Source organism: Melopsittacus undulatus, chromosome 2, assembly GCF_012275295.1.
Source record: "Melopsittacus undulatus isolate bMelUnd1 chromosome 2, bMelUnd1.mat.Z, whole genome shotgun sequence".
NCBI classification, from domain to species: Eukaryota; Metazoa; Chordata; class Aves; order Psittaciformes; family Psittaculidae; genus Melopsittacus; species Melopsittacus undulatus.
In genome coordinates, this window is record NC_047528.1 from 88,030,023 (window position 1) to 88,052,189 (window position 22,167).

At 40.3% G+C, this 22,167-nt stretch overlaps 1 long non-coding RNA gene across 1 annotated transcript; it reads right to left on the minus strand.

The window, feature by feature from the left end:
- Positions 1-1,667: 1,667 nt before the first annotated feature.
- LOC117435876 (uncharacterized) lies at positions 1,668-5,288 on the minus strand. The gene is made up of 3 exons (XR_004549407.1): positions 5,241-5,288; positions 3,541-3,644; positions 1,668-2,748 (listed from the first exon to the last, which is right to left on the minus strand). It is a non-coding gene; the product is annotated as an uncharacterized lncRNA (long non-coding RNA).
- Between the last annotated feature and the right edge of the window lie 16,879 nt (positions 5,289-22,167).

The following is a 22,167-nucleotide window of genomic DNA, read 5'->3' on the forward strand; positions in this document are numbered from 1 at the left end:
TGCAATGGCGTTCTCAGAGCAAAAGGATAGTTGGCCGTCACGTGAGAGCAGGGTCTCATCTACAGGATGAAATTTCAGGATCTTTTCTCCTTTACAGGTTTGATGTCCTCCAAATTAGGAGTTACCCCTCATAGAAGCCCAGTGGCAGCCTGCTTAGAGACTACGTGCCTAGAGGTTTAGTTTACACATTTGTAATTAAATGTACTTTCCTTACATATATACTTAGCATGTTGTGATTTTTGAAGTGGACAAGAGTCCGCTTCAGTTATAGTAATCTACAATGGGCATCTTGCAATGTTGTAACTATCTCTTTGGTTTAACAGGTGTATTAATACTGTTGAGAGTAAGAAAATGCTACTCTTTTGTAACTGGAGACCTGATATCAGCCTCTAGCCTGTGAAACCGAAGTGTCCAAGCTAATGGCCTTGGAACACACTTTGTGTTTTAGGCTTACTCTCAGTGTATTTTCGCTGAAGTTTTCACTTTGTGCCTTCTTCCCCTTTCCCCTTGCCCTCAACTTTGATTCAGACCATTCTCATCCTTCTGATAGACATTCTAGTGGCTTTCTAAAAATCTACCTTTGATACTGGCCTATTAAGGTTTAAAAAAATAAATATCTTAAAAATAAAATAAAAAAATCCTTCATCTGCCTTCCATTTGCCATCATTCATCCATGGACCTAGCGCATTCTCTAGGTTCCACAAAGCATTTTCAAAATAATCCTATCTTGAAAAGGTACTAAGGAGTGAGAAAGTTTAATTTTTCTTGTGTAAGATGCTGGTATCGCTAACAGGTATTTCCAATAACTGCCAGGCAATCATGCTCTATAATCTAATGGATTACAGCAATCTTTATGATCATATGAAATGACTGCTTGTGCGAGGCCTTAATACAGTTTTCTTAGGACAACAGCAGACACATAACCAGCCACAACTTTCAATTCAAAACAGCTCAAAACAGTTTTCTAAGATGCAGCATCTGTTGAACTGTTAATAGGAGCTGTACTTACAAATATATCCCACAACAAATCAAAGAGTAGTCTCTGTAACCAAGACTCGTCAATTCAAAATTGGACCTTACATATTTTGATTCCAAAATTAGATTTCTTACTAAGAATTTTACTTTCACTTACACCAAGTCTGCTACATTTTATTAGTTATAATGTACACAACTTTAAACACAAAAGAATTCTTGAGGGTTTCCCACACACACTGTCATGGCTGTATTTATAGGCAAGATGATTAAACATTTGCATTTTATTGTAAAGGATAAATTGTACCATACAGTAAAGCAAAATTCAATACTAACTGATTCATAAAACAGGCCTGATTTTTCAATTGATACTAAATGGTTCTCTTTTCCTTTCCACCATCAAATCTAATTTAAAGGAACCAAGTATACTGCAAATACATTAGATACTTAGTAATCTCCAGTAATGGCAGGGAAACTCATCACAAATTGCAGAATGTTATGAATCATCTTGTGAACACGTAACTGCTATACACTGCAGAAGGCACTTTAACAAATAGTTTCATTCATTTATGTCAATACTTCATAATTAGCACAGACAAGTGTCTGTAAATTGAACTCTTGAACACCACACTGCTTAGTAACCAGAGGTTTTTTTATTTAAAATTCGAACACTTGATGTATTGAAAGACCCCATTAAAATTTTGTACCAAAGACAAACAACATTTTCATTTTCTGTTCTAAATGTGTTAGCACAAGCTAATGAACTCAATAATGTTCAAAGCAGCCATAAACATATGCTGACCTGTGCTACATAAACAGTTCAACTGACTTTATAAGGTCTATTAATTTAAGGTTTTAAAGTATACTTAACTGTTTTGCTCAATAAGAGATAATAATAAAAGAACTACAGGGCTGTACAGAAATTAGTACTGATGCTTTTTCTCCACAGCTACGCCAGAGTGAGTCCCCACTCAGAAGCAACAGGTGACAACCCAGTGACATGATGGCCAAAAGTGGTTAGAAGAGCTGTCCCCTGCAGAACTGCCCCAAAGATCTTGATTTATCTACTTCTTTATATTTAAATTGGAGTTGAGAACTGCGATAGCTCTTCAGGTACCCTATGAAGGCATACAGTATTTTGAAAGCTTTATGAAGGCACTCACAAAACCTCACTCAGATTAGGGTCTTGCTGTTTACCAACAGAGATACAGCCTCTCTACACAGAACTTACAGTTTCAGGGTACAGGTGCCCACAAAACTATACCTGAAGTGTAGTTTCTTGAAGGCTTTTTTAAACAATGGATTAAAAAAATAATAATTTTTATTTGGATTTCAGAATCTCAAGATGCCAAGCTGTCATCATTTAACAGTTTACTGGTGACAGCTGTTGGCTATACCTAATGGGATGTACACTCTTAGCCATTCTAACAGTGAAATAAATCATTCTTTCTGCAACCTACCTCACAACTGGGGAGAACTAAAACTGTGGCCAAGGTCCAGTTACTGCAGGATAGCTGACACAATGGGACTTTGTCATCTGTGGATATTTGTGGTATAACCACAACCTCACAGAAGCAATTTAAAGGTTTAGATAAAAAAACCTTCTCAGACTAGAATAACAACCATCAAATGCAAGAGTATAAATATATTCATAAACACAGTGATAATTCCACTTTGACACATCTTACCAGTATAACTTCCCACACATCACTTCCAAAAAAAATCCTCAAGCTCCAGCTCCGAGTTCATCCCATCCTCCATGGCTTCCCAGCAATCCTGGAATGCAGACCCATGGACTAATTTCTAGAGGCTGTGCACACCAATATAAACATACAAGAAAAAGTCTGCCTCACTCCAACATTGCTAATTAATGAGAAAAAATAATTATGAAGGTAATTTAGTATTTCCCTTTGGATTGAAATATGAAAGCTCATCATGAGCTTTTATTATGTACTGCTTATTTTTACCTTTTTTTTTAAACAGAAAACAACATTACAGATTTTATTTTTTTTTAATCTTGTAAGATTTAACCCTTAACAACATACATGCATCACCACTGGACAGTTTTATGAAATCTTCTTAGTTACATCTTCTTAATTCTGTAATTCTCCTTGAGCTTTCCATTCTTCATTGCTCATAAAAACAGTACTGATACTGAAAAGCCATCCAAAACATCCAGGCCTGCAAATCTTCCTATCATCTCTAAAGTTTCTTCTTTTTCTCCTTTTCAAGTATATTCAGGCTAATAAATGCTGCTAGGTTTATCATATGAAATCTATTTATTTAGAAGGAAAAAAAATACCTTCATGCAACCTAGTGCTCGAATTCTTTATCTTTAAAATAAACCATAAAGAAGTGGGAAAATTCCACCTCTTCTTGCATACTGCCTTCAAAGTATTTTTACTCCTTTTAGTGATCAAATATAGATTTTTCCATGACATTTTGATTAGGCTCTTACTGTGAATACATTAAGTGATAATTGGTCCAAAACACCTATTGAGCCAGGAACACCAGAATACAGTAAATACTGGGAGCACTATAGGCAGTTGTATGAATCACTTCACATACCTGTGGTTTTCCAGGTTCCTGTGCTTAGTCATGAGTACACTCTTCATTTTCTTGCACACAGAGTAATTTCTGCCAAATTTTGTTCTTGGCTTCTACACTGCCACCTGTAGTCATACAAGAGAAATTAGCTATATTTTATGCTGCAAATCCTATTACCACAATGTTTCAGCTCACTTCTTTTTCTGTACAACCACTCTAAAGCATTCTCCTTTGTAAAAGGTGTGTTAAAATACTCAAACTGAGTTATTTTTCTCTTTAATAAATTTCAGGAAGGAAGTAAAAAAAAAATAAAAATCACAGTCCCAACTCAGTTTAACCCCACAGAACATTTTAAACTCTCAAAGACAGATATGGGGTTTACAGATTTTTAAGTTATTCCTATTGCTTAGTGGACACATCATAACCTTGACAGAGCAAGGTGACTTCTGAAGCAGCAACACAAAATACACCTGCACTTCATTATTTGGTAAATACAAGGACTAATTTAATTTGATCTTCCATCTGAAAAAAAAACAAAAATGAACACAGTTTTGCAGCAATGTAATTTCCATGCTAAGCTTAGTTACATTATACAGGTTGTAAAGAAATATATACAAACACACACACCCCCCAAACAAAAACCAAAACAAACCAAAAAAAAAACACGCTAGTACTTGGAAGAATATCTCAGAGAGCTAGAAGTGATCTTGAACTTTTTCATACAATGAAACTGGCTTATGCCCAGTTTACAGAACCTGGAGGACTATGCCATTGATTTTACTAAATTAACTGTTTACATCAAAATAAGACCTAAAACACGAAGTAAGCAGAGCCTTCAAGTTAACCCTTTCCTGAAAACATGATAAACCAGAAAATTCAGGGCTTCCTGGAAAAAGCAAAGCTTTCTGGTGTTCAGAACAGGGGGTTCACCAAATAATTAAGTTTCAGAGTACAAGCTCAGGGGGAACACTGGCTTTTGCGCGCCCATGCATTCCCCCTTCTTCACGTTCTGAATTACCCCTGGCATCCCTGGAAGCAGTCGGCTGAACGCTCCCACTATGTCCCAGTCTGGGAAAATGCTTTCAACACATTAAGGAGAGAAGCTAACTCCGTTCATCGAGCCACAGCGAGAGCACGGACGTCGGCGGCCGCCGGGGACCCGCACCCCTGGGCTGCCCTACAACAGCGACCACAGCCTTCACCAGGAACCTCATCCTGGAATGGAAACCGAAATTAAACGCGGGTTTCCAAGAACAACTTGCTTTTAATATATATATGTATATATATATATATATAAATTAAATAATAAATAAATGAATAAAACCCCGAGCACTGGTGGGGCTGCCTGCGTTCCGACGCGCACCTCCAGGTAACCCTCCCGCCTCCTTCGGGCGGGAAGGAACTCACGGCCGCGGGGACCCGTCGAGGACCCATCGTCCTCCCTCCCAGCCGGGCACCGCCCCGATACTGGCGTCCACGGGCACCAGCCGCCGCCCCCCCGGCAACCCGCGAGCCCACCACGGCGCCCGCGCCCCACGAAGCCTCTCATAGCCCCACGCCCCAGCCTCCCCTCAGCCCCACTGAGCCGCCCACCCCAACCACGCACACGGAGCCGCCCGGCCAGGTGCCTCCCACCGGGACGATGCCGGAGGCAGCGGGGCACCGCTAAGCCCGAGGGTCCTGCGCTGCGGAGCAGCGGGTAGCGGGCGCTGCCCACCCACCTGCGCTCGCCGCGCTCCTCACGCCGCCGGCCGGTGCCGCAGAATGAGGCGGCGGCTCCTCCTCACCAGCGCGGCTCCCTCCCTCTCTCCCTCCCTCCCTCCCACCGCCGCGCAGCCAAGGGGAGCAGCGCGCCCCGGGTGCTGCCGTGCCGCGCCGCCAGCCTGGGATTCCTGCGGGAGGGCGGGCAGGAGTAGGAAAGGGAGGGAGGAAGGGATGGGGGGAGGCGGCTCGTCGCTCGGCACAGCCTCCCTCTCCTGCTCTGACTCCCTCCCTCCCAGACACGTTTCTGGCGGTGCCACCGCACGGACCCGCAGCGCGCACCTCCGGCCCCTTCTCTTTTTATCGCGGGGCCGGGTCTCCTGCCACCGCCGCGCAGGGGGCAGCACCCCCCGACACCGCGCCACTGCCTACCCACGGCCGGCCCGCCCCCGGCTCCGCCGCCGATAAACGCCAACGCCGCCGCGCTCGCTCGCTCCTTCACACCGCCCCCCGCCAGCCCACCTGTCCGCCCCCCGCTCCGCGGCACACGCCGCCACCCGCCCACGGGCCTCCGGTAGCGCCCCGGCCGCGCTCACCGCATCGGAGGAGCAGCCTCCGGTAGCGCGGGGCGCTGCGGCTCCCGCAGGAGTCGAGGCGGGCGCGCTGAGCCACGGGGGGAGGCAGGCGGTGGGCGGCGTGGGCTGCGCTGTCAAACCTAGGCCGGCCCCCACCTGTGCCCCGAGCGCTGGGATGTCCATATCCCGTCTGAGGGGCGTCGCGGGAGTACCAAGTGCGCCCCTCGCTCCGACAGCAAAGCACAGGCGCTGTCTTGACCCCTTACGGATAACTCACATGCTAAGGAATATGCTGGAAACCCGGTTCTTGTTGGCTCTGGGGCAGATGGGGGCAAGAGGTGACTTAGCTGGAGGTGGCCGGATCTTCAGAATCGGTTTTGCAATGCTTACACATTTTGCAAAAGAAGCAGATAAATACATAAAAGGAATCGTTCTGAAAATGTCTGTATTGTAACTAGAACTACGGTTAAATTAGAGGTGGTGCATGTACAGTCCCAGCTCCCTTACTGATGGAAGATCAGTCCACCCCTTACTAACAGTTCTCTCATTCTCTGTCTTTTGCATGATCTATTTGCATTTTTTAAATAAACGATGTCTTGAAATTACTGGGTTTGTATCTTTATGTTCAAATGGTCTTTGCTGTGATAGTGACACCGAAAGAATGTGCTATCACCATCCAGTAAGTCCAACCAACTTCAAAAGGGGTTGGGAGGAGCTGGGTATGTTGATAGCAGCATCACACCAACAAAATACTCTTTTCAAATTTGTGTAATAAATCTGTTACCTTCATTATTTCCATGGTGACAGATTGCACGTTGCCTAAGACAATCTTTACCTTTCCCAAACATCTTATTCTAATAATATTTAGGGATAATTCTCTATTTTTGGAACCCTATATTTTCAAGGTGATCCAGAAATCCATGCAGTCATGTTATAAACTGTCATACCATGCTGAAGTCTAGTGGTACTAAGAAGTAAGGTACAAAAATAAAGTCACTTGCCTTTGTCTAGTCTTCTGCACAATTAAGTCTATTTTCAGTTCTGCTTCTTAGGTCTCTTGAGCGAGACACCAGGCTATGTGAATATTTAATGAGGAGTAAACCAGAAGTCTGCATACAAGTAGCAAGTGTAACATACATTTGTTAATAGCAACATAGACTTGTCTGAAAGAACATACTTGTCTGAAAGAAGTTTAAACAATAATTTCACAACATGAGTAAATATTAATTATATATAAGCACATCTGCAAGCTATTCATAATGTAAAAAAAAGATCAAAATCAAGCAAGGCTTTCAACAAAAATTATAAATAAACTTATAGAAATGAGGATAAAAATTATACAGGCATTTAGAAAAAGCATTTTGAGGTTACTCCAAGAGTCCAGAGGAAGCTGCAAAGATAATCAGAGGGCTGGAGTACCTCTCCTGTGGAGACAGGCTGAGAGAGCTGGGGTTGTTCAGCCTGGAGAAGGCTCCAGGGAGACTTTAGAGCAGTCTTTGAATATCTAAAGGGGACCTACAGAAAATCTGGAGAGGGACTTTTTATGAGGGCATGTAGTGACAGAACAGGAGGTAATGGCTTTAAGCTGAAAGAGGGCAGATTTAGGTTAGACATTAAAAAAAAAAATTCTTTACTATGAAGGTGGTGGGACACTGGCACAGGTTACCCCGAGAAGCTGTGGCTGCCTCATCCCTGGTGGTGTTCAAGGCGGGGCTGGATGGGGCTTTGAGCAAGCTGGTCTAGTGGAAGGTGTCTCTGTGGCAGAGGGTTGGAACGAGGTGATCTTTAAAATACCTTCCAACTCAAACCATTCTATAATTCTGTGATTCTATGCAGTGGTTCTGGTCTTCTGCTCCAAAACCTTACAACCTAGTGGCACACTGGTGCAGTAATTCAGAAAAAGATGTTAACATTGAAAATTTGGGTACCATATCTCTGCTTACAGAGGCATTTGTTAACCATATAGTACAAGCTTTTACATCTAATAAGTAATAAAGAATATTTTATCTCTAGATTGAATATTTTATCTCTAGATTGAATGCTTATTCTCTTTCTCTTTGAAATTGTAATACAGGAGATAAATTGAAAAAGGTAATAGGTTTTCCAATTTTGCCTCCTTAACTAAATTTTGATTGAAGGTAACCAGCAGATATCAAGAGTTACTGACCAGTGAATATCACTCTGATATTCTATAGTTATCTACAGGAAGGTTTACCACTGCCTTCAGAGGCTGGCTAGTCCAACTGTGTCTCTTCAAGCAGTACACTGGCCACAAAGACTGCACTGACATGCCTCCAGTCTAGAAGAATTCAGTCATATTCCACTAAATCTCCCATAAACATATTGTTTTGCCTGCAGGTCTCTTTCCTGTAACTGTTACAAATGTATTAAATTCTAGCAGAAAGTTCTTGTCTTTCTCACTGAAGCATGTCCACTGCACAGGCTGTTCCCTTTACCAAAAAAAGTCATCACTCTTCTCGTCTTAAACAAAGCTGCTCTTAAGTCTAGCCCATCATAGGAGAAATGCTCTCAAACAAAGAAAACAAGCATTTGGTGGCTTCACAATGACTATTAGTCAAATGCTATCATATTTGCATTGAGTTTGTGAGGTACAGAAAATTAGATCAGTCATTTCTCATTCTTCTGCCCTCCCCTCCTCTTTCCCACCCACCTCCCAAACAGCTCTGCCTTCTTTTCTTCAGCAATTCAAGCTTGCAAGCATACACTCCATTGTTACAATGATTCAGAGACAAAATGAAAGCCAAGTGAAATATTGTTCTCCAAAATCTGACAAGAAAACTTATAGAATGGAAACACCCAGAAGATAAAACCTACTTCTTTTATAATATGCTCCAAAAAACATTACTTGTCACTTTTCCCTTGCTCCCAAAATACATACAGCATACTGGGTTGCTGTAGTACTGAAAATTTCCAGGTTTCCAGATGATGAGCTGTGACTCAGTACTCCTACTGATAAACCTCAATGCACCATCCATTTACTTTATGTGGTGGTAAATCATCTCTCACTTTCCTTCCACTAGAACTTACTAAACACCATCCTGTGCCTGTGGGTCTAATCTACCATACCAAGCTCTGTTTTGTCCATCTGAGACCAGATCAGGTAAAAGCTTTTAAGCTCTGGCATTTTTCTAGACCAGGTCCTAGTTTCAGTTGGTACCCAAGTGTGCTTATACCTCCGAGAACATGGGCTGTGCAGGCCATCACATTAAAAGCTTTCTCCATTGTTCAGCCTGGCCCATACCTCTTAGTTTATAGACTAAGTAAGCCTGAACACTCGGCACAGAGCTCTTAATTTATAACAAGGTAGTTTCAAGAAATTACTTCTGCAGAAAAGTATGCTTTTTTTTTTCTCTACATGCAAGATTCCTTCAGAGTCAGGATGAAAGAGATGAAGCAAATTTTGATCCATTTATAATCAAAATAATGACTTCCATCTATGCTATGGAAACCAGAGTTTGGCATAATAAAACCAACAGCTGGTTGAGGAAGAATAGCAGTGTGGGCTCTTTGATGTCTGTGGATGAACAGGCACAACTGAAGACAGAGTTAGGATAGCACATGATGGTTCTGAGTAGTAGTAAGGAGTTAAAACACTTTCAGAAGGACATTTACCAATAAAAGATTTTCTTATAGTCAAGCCATTTATTTATTTCCCATAGTAGCTGAAAAAAAAGTCATATGAAACATTTAATCAGAAATCTGTGTTAAATAGCCCTTATGAACTATGCATTGCAAAAAGTATTGCAAGCAGCTGGAAAGTCATCCTAATCTCAGGCACCCCTCTTGCTCAATTTGCTATGTATAGTGAAAAACAACACAGTGCAGTGAGGGTACTTTAATATCTTGAACCTCTGTGAAAGCTCTGCAGCATTCCCAAATGGACATGAGAGACAACAGAAAAATGGGCAGAGCTATGGCAATCAGGAGTAAAAATTCTGTTCTAGTTAAAACTATTAATTTAGTACTAACATCTGCTTAAAGACATTAATTCGTCAGCAAGCACTGAAATTCACTCCAGAGAACTGCAGAACTGGAGAAGTTCCCTGACACAGTATTCAGAACAAAGGGACGGAGCAAGCAGTGGGAAGCAATGGTTCATGGTGGGAGTGAAAGAAGTGTCTGCAAGGGTAAGAAGACGCTATAATCCTGCATACTACGTCTAAGCAGATGACATCTCAAAGGCTGTGTCTCCAGCCAGGGCTTGAAAACCCAGAAGCTCCCCTAGAACAAGTTCTCCCTAAAAAGAATCTGCTTTATCTAAAATCACTGGTAATGAGTACTGGTTGCCTATAACACCAACCGATATCCTCATGTTACATCTTTTATCCCAGGTTAAATAATCATCTTATTACTAGAGCCCTCAAAAATCTTTTTCTACTTGTTTGAAAAAGAATATCTGAGAGTTACGTTCAGTCATAAAATATTGTTTTTCTTAATGAACATTTTAAGATAGGAGGCTTTAGTGAAGTTGGCTGTTACAATTTGATGTTACAATCCTTCCAAAATCATTGTTTCAGGTATGCAAACTCCAATTACCAGCTCAGGAAAGAGAGAGATTTTCCTTCATATCAGTTTCTTCATTACTGACTATTTCTGGACTCTTCACAATGAATATGATCATCTTAACAGCCACCCATCTCAAACAAAGTAAGGCTAGAGTGTCAATTCCATGGAAACATAACCATTTAGTAAAACTCATCTGCTGTTATCTAAAGTGTTTCTTTTGCAGTCTGTGCAACAAGTTCACGATCCGTGCAGCTTGTAAATTGGACACATGTAGTAGAATTGATATTATTTCTTAGAATGGTCTTCACCATAGCTCTGCTCAAGCCCTTACCACACTTTTCTCGCAGTGGATTTGCGAGGTCTCAAGTAACTTTTTTTTTTCAGAGAAAAATACATGGGGTTCGCTGGAACCATCTGTAAGAGGAAGCCAAAAAGCAACACAGTTTGCATAGAGTTTCCACTACAGATTTTCAAAAATCTGTGTTTTCCATCTACAGTGGAAAACCTCCATTCTGGCAAACTGTGAGATCATTAGAAATTTTTATCTACTTTGCAACTGATCATAGCTAACCATGGATTTACAGATTAGATGGCCATGACCACGTAATTCCCTTGGAAATATATCCATTTTTGTTCACATCAACAGCTGAAGTCAGATTTATCTGAATTTATTAACCTGTTTTCTAATGCAACTCCTTCTTTTGACCAGACCTAGTTAGAGACACCGCTGCTTATTAAAAGCAGCAGCAATAAAACTGACATGTATTTTTAAAAACTGTTGTGCGAATCCATATAATTTCTTAATTGATTAACCAAAGAGCTGCCATACTAATGAGTCACATCTCTGCCTGGTGACACTTCTTTAGCAACTCCACAGCCAGCTGGAAGAGAAGTTACAGGGCTCCTCTTTCTGCTCTCTGCAGTGAATATAGCTCATAACACTTCAGTTCGTTTCCTTCCAGCAGTTTGGATCTCTTTACAAGTCTCTAGAATATATTCTTAAAATTTATTTCCAATGATTCTGCCTCTAACTCCCCACGCAATATATACATTTATAAAGTGACTATTTTATAATAAGCAATGAATAGGATAATCATATGATTAACTGCCTAAGGAAGAATTGTAGAACATCTTTTGATAGAAAGCACAAGAGAAATCCCAAATTCTATATAAGCAAGTGCCAAACTTAATTATGGATCAATTTGATATAAATAAACTCTCAGCTCTCTTTGTGATAATGCTCTGAATTCACAAGTTGTGAAACCAAGTTAACTCCAATGCAGTGATACCACTTGTGTGAGTACCAAGCACTTACCACCATTCAATAGATATCTTCCAAGCTACAAGCATCTGAATGGTAAGAATGGTAAGAATAAATACCAAACAGTGAGCCAAGATAATCTAATAGAACTCTTACAGCTGCAGTGACATCCCAAATGATAAAATACAGCCTCCTCCGTGGCAATTGTTTCAGCTAGTGGAAACAGTTTTGTCAAATGTATGGTGTTTTGCCAAAAAGAGAAGGCACTGATAGAGCTTTATATAGTTTCATACTGGATAATTTGCAACTGTTTGAGGTGACACAGTGTATATCTGAGTTGTCTTTTCCTCTCTGTCAATTCAACCTCAGTTTCTGAGTTTAGATTTTAATTTAGCCTGTTTGAGAGGGAAGCATCAGCCACAAAGTTCAGATTGACAGTTGGGTCACAACTTCCCTGGAGTCTGCTTCATGTATCTATCAGTGCTTTTGGTTTAGGATCCTCTTTAGACTTCCTCTTTCTTATTTTCAGTCAGAATGGGGCCAAGAGAGAGGTGGTATCTCCTATTTTGTTTCTGGTCAGATCGAGCCAGGGTTGCATTCCCTGCTTGCTTGTGAGGGCTGCATCCCTGATGCAAATCAGCAGAGCTATGGAAAAAAACCCCATGTATTAATGCTACCTAAACAGAAGTTGGACTTAAGATTTAAGAGTGGCCCTTTGCTGATCATCCTTTACTCCCCCATGCTGAAGGGTTGTATTTTAAATATGTTAATATAGAGGGTATTCCTTATGTGAAGTAATTTCATCACTAGGTCTAATACAGGGTTGAAATTATTTTACCATGTACATTTAATCATGGACTCATATGCCCCAATTACTTCACAGGTGCACAAAAATATCAAGATGAATCAAATTCCCTACACATGGTTCAACATCCTTTTCTAACACTTCCACACACTGAGTTTTCATTTGTTGTTAGCAATAACTGATTTTAAACAAGCTGCAGGAGGAGATGGAACATTTTATTGCCAATTATAAAACGAATGAGTGACTTCTGAAAACAGGTTGGCCAAGTTACAAGGCACTAGTTGGTAACCACTTTATCAAATAAGAAAATCAATCCATGCAAAAAACCCAAAACCAACCAACATCACCAAAAAAGATCACAACCTAAAACAAACCAACAAAACCAAACAAAAGAACAAAACCCAAACCAGTAAGAGCAAAAAATCACAACTGCTTTTGGAAATTGCAAGTGCTCAGTCACCCTCACAGTGAAAAAATGTTTCCCAGTGTTCTGATGGAGACTGTTATGTTTCAATCTGTGCCCACTGCCTCTGTTCTGTCACTGGGCACCATCAAAAGGAGCCTGGCTCTGTCTTTTTCCCTTCAGCTACTTACATATGTTTATGAGATCCCCCTGAGCCTTCTCCAGGCTGAACAGTCCCAGCTCTCTCACTTTGCTCACAGGTGAGATGCTCCAGTCCCTTCATCATCTTTGTGGCCCTTTAATAGACTCTTTCTAGTATATCCATGTCTCTCATACTGGGGAGCCCAGAACTGGACACAGCACTTCAGGTGTGGCCCCAGCAGTGCTGAGTAAGGGGAAACATCACCTCCTTTCTCTTGCTGGCTCTTGATAAGTGTTGATTTTGAATCAACATTTTCTGTTTCAAGTGTCAGAATTATTTTGGAGGGGTCTTGGTACTTTCTGCTCCTGGGGAAATGTGCAAAAGTGAGATACTGCAATGAACAGGCAGCAATGGGCAGAGGATGTCAGAGACCTGACTTTATGGAACCTCTGGAAGAAATGAGGAGGTGCATTACTGCCAGCAGCTCCATTGCAGCCACGCAAGCACCACTGACTGCAGAAGCTGACAGTCTGCCTGTGCACAACTGTACTAGAGTTCACAAACAATCCTTACAGTGTTCATTTATGGAATTTGTATTTTGCTTCCAAAATGGTTTGTTTCTTCTTTAGTTTTGCCATATTTTTTTTAATTTGTAGGAAAGCTAAAAGGTAACAGCATTGTTGCCTAAATGTTTCCTTCCTTACCTTTTAAAAAATTGCTTGGACAGGAGGTGAAATGTTTAGATATGTACTTAATATATAAAAAGATAATAAAAAGCACTAACAACTTCAGCATAGGGAATTTTCAGGGAAATTAATGTCTAGCCGAGGTTAATGGCCCTCAGCTTCACATTGGTCCATCAACTCTCCCAGTCAGTCATTAAGTCCCAGGAAATGCCTTGTGCCTTGATTGTTATTGCTTTAGTACATTAAATTCAAGTTAAAGGCTTGACTTAATGTTTAGCCACTATAACGTGAAACACAAGGCAATGTTCCCACTGGACATATTCACTGTCAAACATATTTATATTTATCTTATTTTCTATAGGTATTTAAGTAGAGGAACTGAATACTCCTTTACCAATTTGCTTTGGTTTTACAACTCATAAAAGTACATAAAAACTTTTTCATACATCTTTGTCATTTATTTAATATTTCACTAGAGATACCTTTTCTGAGTTCAAATGTGATTCAATGTGCAAAATATAGACATGACTAATGGTAAGATGGAGAAAATAAAATTTGATCAGAACCAGTTTTGTTTTATCTAATTAATATCATACTAGTGTTATTATTAAAGAAAAATCACTATTTAAAAGCTACAGCAGAAAGCGAAAAATCTGTGACTGTTTTGGCTCCAAACCAATTGAAAGGTGGAAATCTGGTGATGTCATTTGTTCTTGTGAAATTTCTGCCATCGTGACCTCCCTCACAGTGAAAAAATGCTGTGATAGGATTTTCTTTCAGCCATGTTCCACATGTTCTGAAAAACCTGAGCTGGATTTTAAAAAACAAAAAACAAACAAAACCAAAACAAACAAACAAAAAACCCAACATCCCCCCCCAAAAAAAAGAAAAAAACCCAAATCCCCCAAAAAAACACCCAAATCATCCAACCAACCAAAAAAACCCAACCAAACCCTCCCCCCAAAAAACCCACAAAAAGAAAAAAACAACCCAAACCACAAACCTACAGTAGAAAAACCAACTTACGCCAGAACAACAACAACAAAAGAAGAAAAGAAACAACATCCGAAACCAAACAAACAGAAGTCCACTTGGACTTATAGTGAATTCTGGCCTAATTTGCCAGCAATGCTAAAATGTCCTCGTTTGAGTAATTTTATATATTCTTTAATTGCTTTTCAGATGTGCTTGGCCACATTTTTAAACACAGCCAATTCACTTGCCTTCAACACACGAAGAGAACTTATGAAGAAAAAGCTTACTTTATTCAATATTACACTAAAAATGTTGGTGTTTCTGTTTCATTTAATGGCCAAATAATGTATTCTTTCCACTGTGGAAAATAGTGCACATGGGCTGAAAAACATGTTTCCAAAACTTACTTCAACATTTCATAGCCAAACCTACTTTCTGATGCTGCTTCATTAAAGCCAACAGAGTTATGATGGGGATAAACCTGACTTACTATGACTGTGTACTAGAGTGAGGTTTGATTTCATGTGTAGACAAAATGTGTATGTCAGAATTACTACTAGATTTCTGCATTAAGTTTTCAGGAGTCTGGCAAATATCACATGGCCCCTGTCATGTGTTGTTGGAGACAATATACACTCAAAAGTCCTTGGGAGGTGAGATGATGCTAAGTCAGGCCAAAATAGGAGACAAAAGCTGTTTATAAGGGGATTCAAATAACTTAGGCTATATTTTGACTGATACTTGCCTGATTAGTGACTTTGTATAAGTCACCTGAACTATCTCTGCATCAGTTTTGCCAGACTGCAAAATGAGAAAAATGTTCATATGGTAAAGAAAGAAAGGGAGGAAAAGGTTATTGTCACTTTGAATTTGATACTCCACACTCGCAGTCCTGCCAATGCAACGCTTGCAGTGTAATTCTGCATTACAATCAATTCTCTATTCTCTAGGATCAGGTGCTGGGACAAATTGCACATTGGGGTCATTGCAGGTATTGGAAGCACAATGCAGGCATACCCACACTGTTCATTCATTGTTGGGTTTGAGCTGGAGCCAAGGAGGTTAGCTAGAACCCAAGTGGTTCGTGCAGAGCTGCTGGCCATTTCTTCACCCAGATAAAGGCAGCCTGGATTACCTTGCAGAACAGATAGCTGGCTAGGATGGTAATGTAAAATCTCCCAGATGACCCAGGCTGGCACTGCTAAGCATACACAAACTGTAGTCAGCCTATGCTCTTCCCATTGCTGCAGGAAGGGAACTAGGAATAAAAGCCACAGAGAAAGGAGAGGGAGTGACAGGCATCCTGAGTGAAGAGGGTTTGCAGCTATACTAAGTCCCCTTTGCACAGGCTTGCCAGGCAGCTTTCAGTGCATTTATTCACCATCTTGCTCTTGTGTGGATGGCATCTCCATAGCTGGGAAGTGCAATTGGACTGCATGTGAGTAGAGTGGTAGCTTCTGATATGCATAAATATGAGGTACTTTATAAAAATCTGCAATTTTTCATCTGCTTTCCTGACTATATAATCTTACCATACAGAACAAAACTGCTGTAAATTCTCCATTCTTGAAAAAAGTTTCTTGCATTTTCCTGATGAAACCTTTGAGATGTGTTTGGTAATCCATCTGGACATCTACATTTCTGGTGTCACCTGTGTCTGTTTACAAAGCTGCCAACTCTGCTTTGGATGTGCCTACCTACCCTTTTCTCAGCTGGCTGTTCTTTCTCCACCTTCAGTACCATCCTTATCACCATGCCTGTGCTCGGCCAGGGGAACATGATCATGGTCAGGCAGGCATGGAGCAGGGCAGAGTTGGTGGCTTTAGGCCACATTGTGAGCCACAGGCTGTCCTGCAGGACTCAGGTAAGTATGCCACAGGAGTCATGCATTCCTGACTCTCTGTCATTGCAATCTCGCTCCACTCAGCAGATGCACCAGGTCATGTGTCAGAGCAGGACAGGGCCCTGGTGTGGCAGACATGCAGCAAGATGTGGGAGCAAAGGTTTGGGGATAGAGGATACAGGAGAGGCACAGAGGAGGAAGCTTTTAGAGAGAGTGTGGAAGAAGTTGACAACAGGGGGACATGGGTCTCCTTTGAAGAAATGAAGTGAATGCAACCTGTCATCAGAGCTCTCAGCACCTGAAATTTTTTGAATTGTTTTTTTAGTCTGGTGAAAAGAGGAACTGCACTAGGAACTAAGCCATCATTTCCATCTTTTGTAACAGAAGCAACCTTCCAGACATCAGCTGAACAGGAGCCCGGCATGGGGAATTATGCACAGCTCCAGACAGCCTGAAGTGAGGTGTCTCTGCATGGCTGTAAGCTGGTCCCATTCATTTCAGTAGGGTATCCAAGCCGAAGGTTAATGATGATAATTGAAATGTCAGCATTAGCTATTTAATTGCACAGCAAACAAATATCTCTATAGCTTTTTTACATTTATAAAAAAAAAAGTGTTTCATATACAGTGGTAGGTAGGTGCAGTATCAAACAATTGGTAGAACTGCTACAGATCTTCACTTCAAAACTGTGTCTGAATCAAAGTATTGCTTAGTTTGTATGAAAATCCCCCTCAGTTTTCCTGTAGATACCACAAATGCAAACGTTTCCATAGCTGCTAAAATTGCTTCCTATCCCTTCAGCCAGCTGAAAAAGTTTTCACATTTACTATTTTTCAACAATTGGTTATTATTTCTTCACATGTTATATAAAAATGTTAATAATTTATCCTATAATAATTTACTTTATAATCATTTCTACAATATATTGAACTTTTCCTCAGTACAAATAATGGTGTCAGACCAGAAATTGAAAACCAGGAGGCACTCTGAGGTAGGTTGCATTGAATCCAATAAAAGCTAATAACAATAATAAACAAACAGCACAGCTACTCTCTGAAGGCTCTGGGTTGCATAGGGACAATAAACAAAAGCCGTATGCAAGAGCCGGTCTTGTAATTCTCTTGTTTCTCTTAACATCAGCCATGGCAAACATGTCACAGGCTTTTTCAAACAATACTATTAGTGTCTAATTAAAGCATAGTCCTGGATGATCCAAGATGGGAAGATTATTTCTCAGGAGCCACAGGGCACCATGGCCATCTGATTTTCCCACTTTGGGAGAGCAAATCCTGGGCCAGAGGGGTGAAAAAATGGCAGGGCTAGTGGTGTGCTGAAGGGTCATGCATCAGCAGCACATCCCTTACATCATTTGGGGATCCATTTCAGTTCAGGGAGGTCCATGTACCTTAAGAGATGCCTGTTCAAGCACAGCTGTGGCACAGTGAGATAGTACATTGAACTGCCTGGTTTGAAGCCAGGCTCTTGTGATGCCTCCTGAGAATCTCATTTTCAATGCCTCTCTGTGGACTGCAACCCTGTATCCCACAGACCCTGACAAACATGATGGAAGCTGAAGGGCTGCAGGTGGGACTGACTCTTCTTCCTTTCAGCCCAGGAAGGACACAGCCACCATATGAATCATGCTTGAAAACTTATTTTAATACAATTTAAAACCAACAACTACCACAAGCCACTCATCCCCCCATTCAGTAACACACTATCAGACACTTTTCAAACCTCTCAATTTATCCATTCTGTTTTTCCAAAAGATCAGAAACTGGTAACACTGCTGGTCATCATACGTTCCTTTTGTCAGTTCTATTTACTTAGCAGACATACAGGATTATATCTGCTCATCTTTTATTGTTTCAAATGAAACTTCGCTAAATACAGCCTGAAGTTACAAATAACTTGTTGTGAAGCTATAGTGAGTAGTTCAAAGAGCATTCTGTCAGTAGAATTATTTTTAGCCAATTACACTCTCTGTCTCTCTTATCATTGCCACTGCTCTTTAAGCAAGCTGCTTGTTAACATTTTAGAAGTTGCTCATGGAGGCATTGACGTGGTTTAATGTGCTCTTTGCCTTCTGAGGACTCTACATGGAAGTTTTGTTTGCATATATCTCTTGTTAGACTAGGTCATGCAACATCAGGGTACTCTACAGGTCCCCAGAAGCCTAATATATATTGTTGTATCATTTTGAATTACTGTTTTCAGCCTGTATATTTCAGCCCATTCGGGGGTGGCACCTTTTTTAATACTAACAATCAACCAACGTCTGGACAAGGACTTTCTGAGGGTGGTAGCACAGCATGGTTGAAATCTGCTTTGTTGGATTATCTTGAACAGAGAGTTTGTCTTCTAGGATCATTAGATAAAAAAAAATATATATATATTATAATGTGTGCTTTCTGTAGTTGTTTTGTACTCTCTTAGTTTATTTGGCCTCCTGAGCTGCTTCTCTGTACCACAGCTCTGACTGAAACTTCCTCACGCTGTGCTGTACATTGGCAAAATTCAAGCCTGATAGGGAACCTTAGCCCACAGTGCCTGTGCTTTGGGAGTCCACTTCCCTAATGAAATACAGTTCCATCCACAATCTCTTTTCATACATTCATATTTACACAAAGGCAGCCTTCGTGCTCTCAATTCCATTTGATCTTCCATGTTGTCCCTCCACAGAGCTTAACTCCTTTTTATTCAAATCCTCCCCAGATTCTCTTTCATTGTGCATTGTAGATGCAGTCCCTTGGCATAATGAACTCTCACACAGCTGTAGAAATTACTGTTGAATTGTCAGTTCTGTTTTAAATGACAGGATTAACTGTTACCCATCTGGTCATCTGAGCAAGAAGAACTACCTAATGGGCTCATTGGCTGCTGCCTGGTGCATGGGAGGCATGAGGGATTTCTGCAGGGTAGCCAGGCAGCACAATGACTTGGTAGATTGTGAATGAAAAGCTCCAGTCACTTCTTTTCCTGATTAAATGCCACCTTTGCCTTATAAATACATAAATGAGAAAATATGAATTTGAGGCTAATTTTATTTTTCTATTAAAAAGCCAACCCTGTGTTTTGTTCAGGGAAAAAAAAAAAGAAGAAATAAGAAAAAAATAATTAGTGCTTCAGTGCTAGAAATGATTTGTTAAAAAAAAAAGTGACTGATACTTTCCAGCTTCAGAATTTGTGCCTTTTCAAAACAAATATTCCAGTTTCACAATAGTTGCAACACAGCCTGATCAATACTAGCACGCAGCTTCATGTAGGTATCACTGTTGCTGAAACTGCTCTCAATAGAATTTCTGATCCATTTCTACTTGAAATCCACATAATGCATAGAGACCCAGAACTTTGAAGCCAAACATTTTTGAAACCTAGGAAGCACAGACTTCTGTTTCGGAGCCATACTTGGTCTAAAAAGAACATACTAGCTTGAAATGCATTGACTAATGCTGTTAAAGATATTATGGGCCTTTGTATAAGTAAATCGTACAAATTTAAAGATTCATCCACTGCCAGTCTTACTGTAGCATTTCCTCTCTTAGAAATCATGAATTTGAGACATTTGTCTCCATTTGTTTTTTTGTCAGTTTAAACATTTTCCCAATTTTAGACAATTATGCATCATTTAGAAATAAATTAAGATAAAGAAAATCCTGTAATTTTTTTTCAATTAATTTAAAGAATTAATCATAACGGTTGTAACATGTTAGACTGATAGTATCTGCAGGTGGTATCAGTTCATCATTTGTTGATCATGGTTCAAAACATAGATAAAATCCCAAGAAATTGCTATCCAACATTTTGAGAGTATAAAATTGCATTATTACAATGGAACTGGAGCAGGAAGCTGGGATTTGACTGCCTGAATTTATTCTGGGAAATATATCAGCCAGAAATCATAGCTGGGAGACCCAGGTGATGTTGCTTGCTGTTAATTATTTAAGGTATCAAAAGGACATAGGATAGAGATTAGCCTGATTAAATGAGGGAGAGTATTAAGGTCAAGAAACTTCCTGTGCTTCCAAGAGAAAACACTGTGACCCACTGGGAAGAGCTGCACTGTTACATTGAACAAACTGTCCAGAGAAGAACAACAGGCTTTGACATCTTGCAGTTTACTAGAGCCATTCTTTGTATTTTGTAGCCAGGACAGCTTTTGCAGATACATTGTCTCAATCCAGGAATAGAAATATTAAACTTAAAAAATAAGATGAAGGATGAAATGGAAGTTTGTAGATACCATTATATAATTTCACTCTCTATGCATTCCTAAATAGGTTTTTGTTCTGTCTCATTGGCCCAAGAAGTGAAACACTTGCTTGCTAGAATATCTGTTTTCATATATGTATTAATCTAGTGGGAATCCCACTGTCTCCGTATTTGTAAGACTTCATAGATGGGATACAAATTCTAACTTTTAAGTAAGTGCTCCTCTTAGTGCCATACCAGTGTCATGTTCTGATAACTAAGAGCTAAGACACTCAACAATGGTACTGAGGGTGCAGCAATACCCATCATTGTAAAATGGAAAAGCACAGGGTGTCCTGCATTTTAGGGTACCTAGGTGTCTGTCTTCTAAAAGATCTTTTCCAAATGTTTATTCCTTTTAAAACTTTGAGATTTCAAAATACAGCTTTCCAAGCTTGCCGTGGGTGTATTCTGTTTTGTTTTGCCTTGCTATTTTGTAATGAGAGCAAAAGTTGTCAAATACATTCTCTTAATTTCAGGTGTGGGAAAGCTGTTAATCTCAGGTGTGGGAGAGCTCTAGTAAATCTCACAAGTAATGTACATATAAGTTACCACCGATCTGAATTACCTACCTCTCTGGAACTCTAGGAAATCATCAAAATAACCACTGATTTTTGTTCCATCATTTCCTTTTCTGGTTCATCCTTTGATCTTCCAGGCCAAGAGCAAGTCTCCAGTACTAAAAATATAAAACTCCTGCAGTTCTGTACCAAGGTATTAATTCTGATTTCTAGCTTCTCTTCTGAAGAAAGAGGATTAAATTCTGGCTCCATTGCAGCCAGTCCCAGAACAGCTGACAACCTTAATAGGGCCAGAATTTCATCCAGGAATTTCACTCCATGCTACCTGTCAAGTTGCTTCCCTGGGGTGCATAACATGTCCCCAGCCGGACCCTCAACTGCTGCACCGCCAGACCTCTGTGGGACCCGGCAGGAGGACTCCAAGAATAAGAAAGGTAGGGCATGACCTGAAGTAATTTTAGTTTTCTAACCAGTAAATGGACAGAATCAGGCAGGTTGCTAAAGCAACACTTCTCGCAACATCTTGCTTTTTCTTTAACAAGCTAGGTATCAGTGTGGATTTTTATGCCTTTATTTTATTAAAAAGTTATCTTCTATCTACTTTTCAAGTACAAATTATGGTACAGATTCTTGCATATTCCCCAAGATTTAATCTGCTATCATATGCTTAGGCCTTTTACTGCTGCTTACGGGAAAACAAATGAGATGGACTTGTTAGGGGGCTTGTTTACTATGAGAAAATTAAATTAAAACATACCTGTGTTGAATAATACTATTGCATATATATATCAGTTTGTGTGTATGCATATACATATACACACACACACATGCACGCATATAAATGTGCACACATGTGATTTGAATTTGCATGGCCAAGCATTAAATTGCAGGCTGTCTTGCTTGAGATGCAGCTAATTTTTTGACCTTTTTAAGCTCAAGATGATACAGCCTTCACACA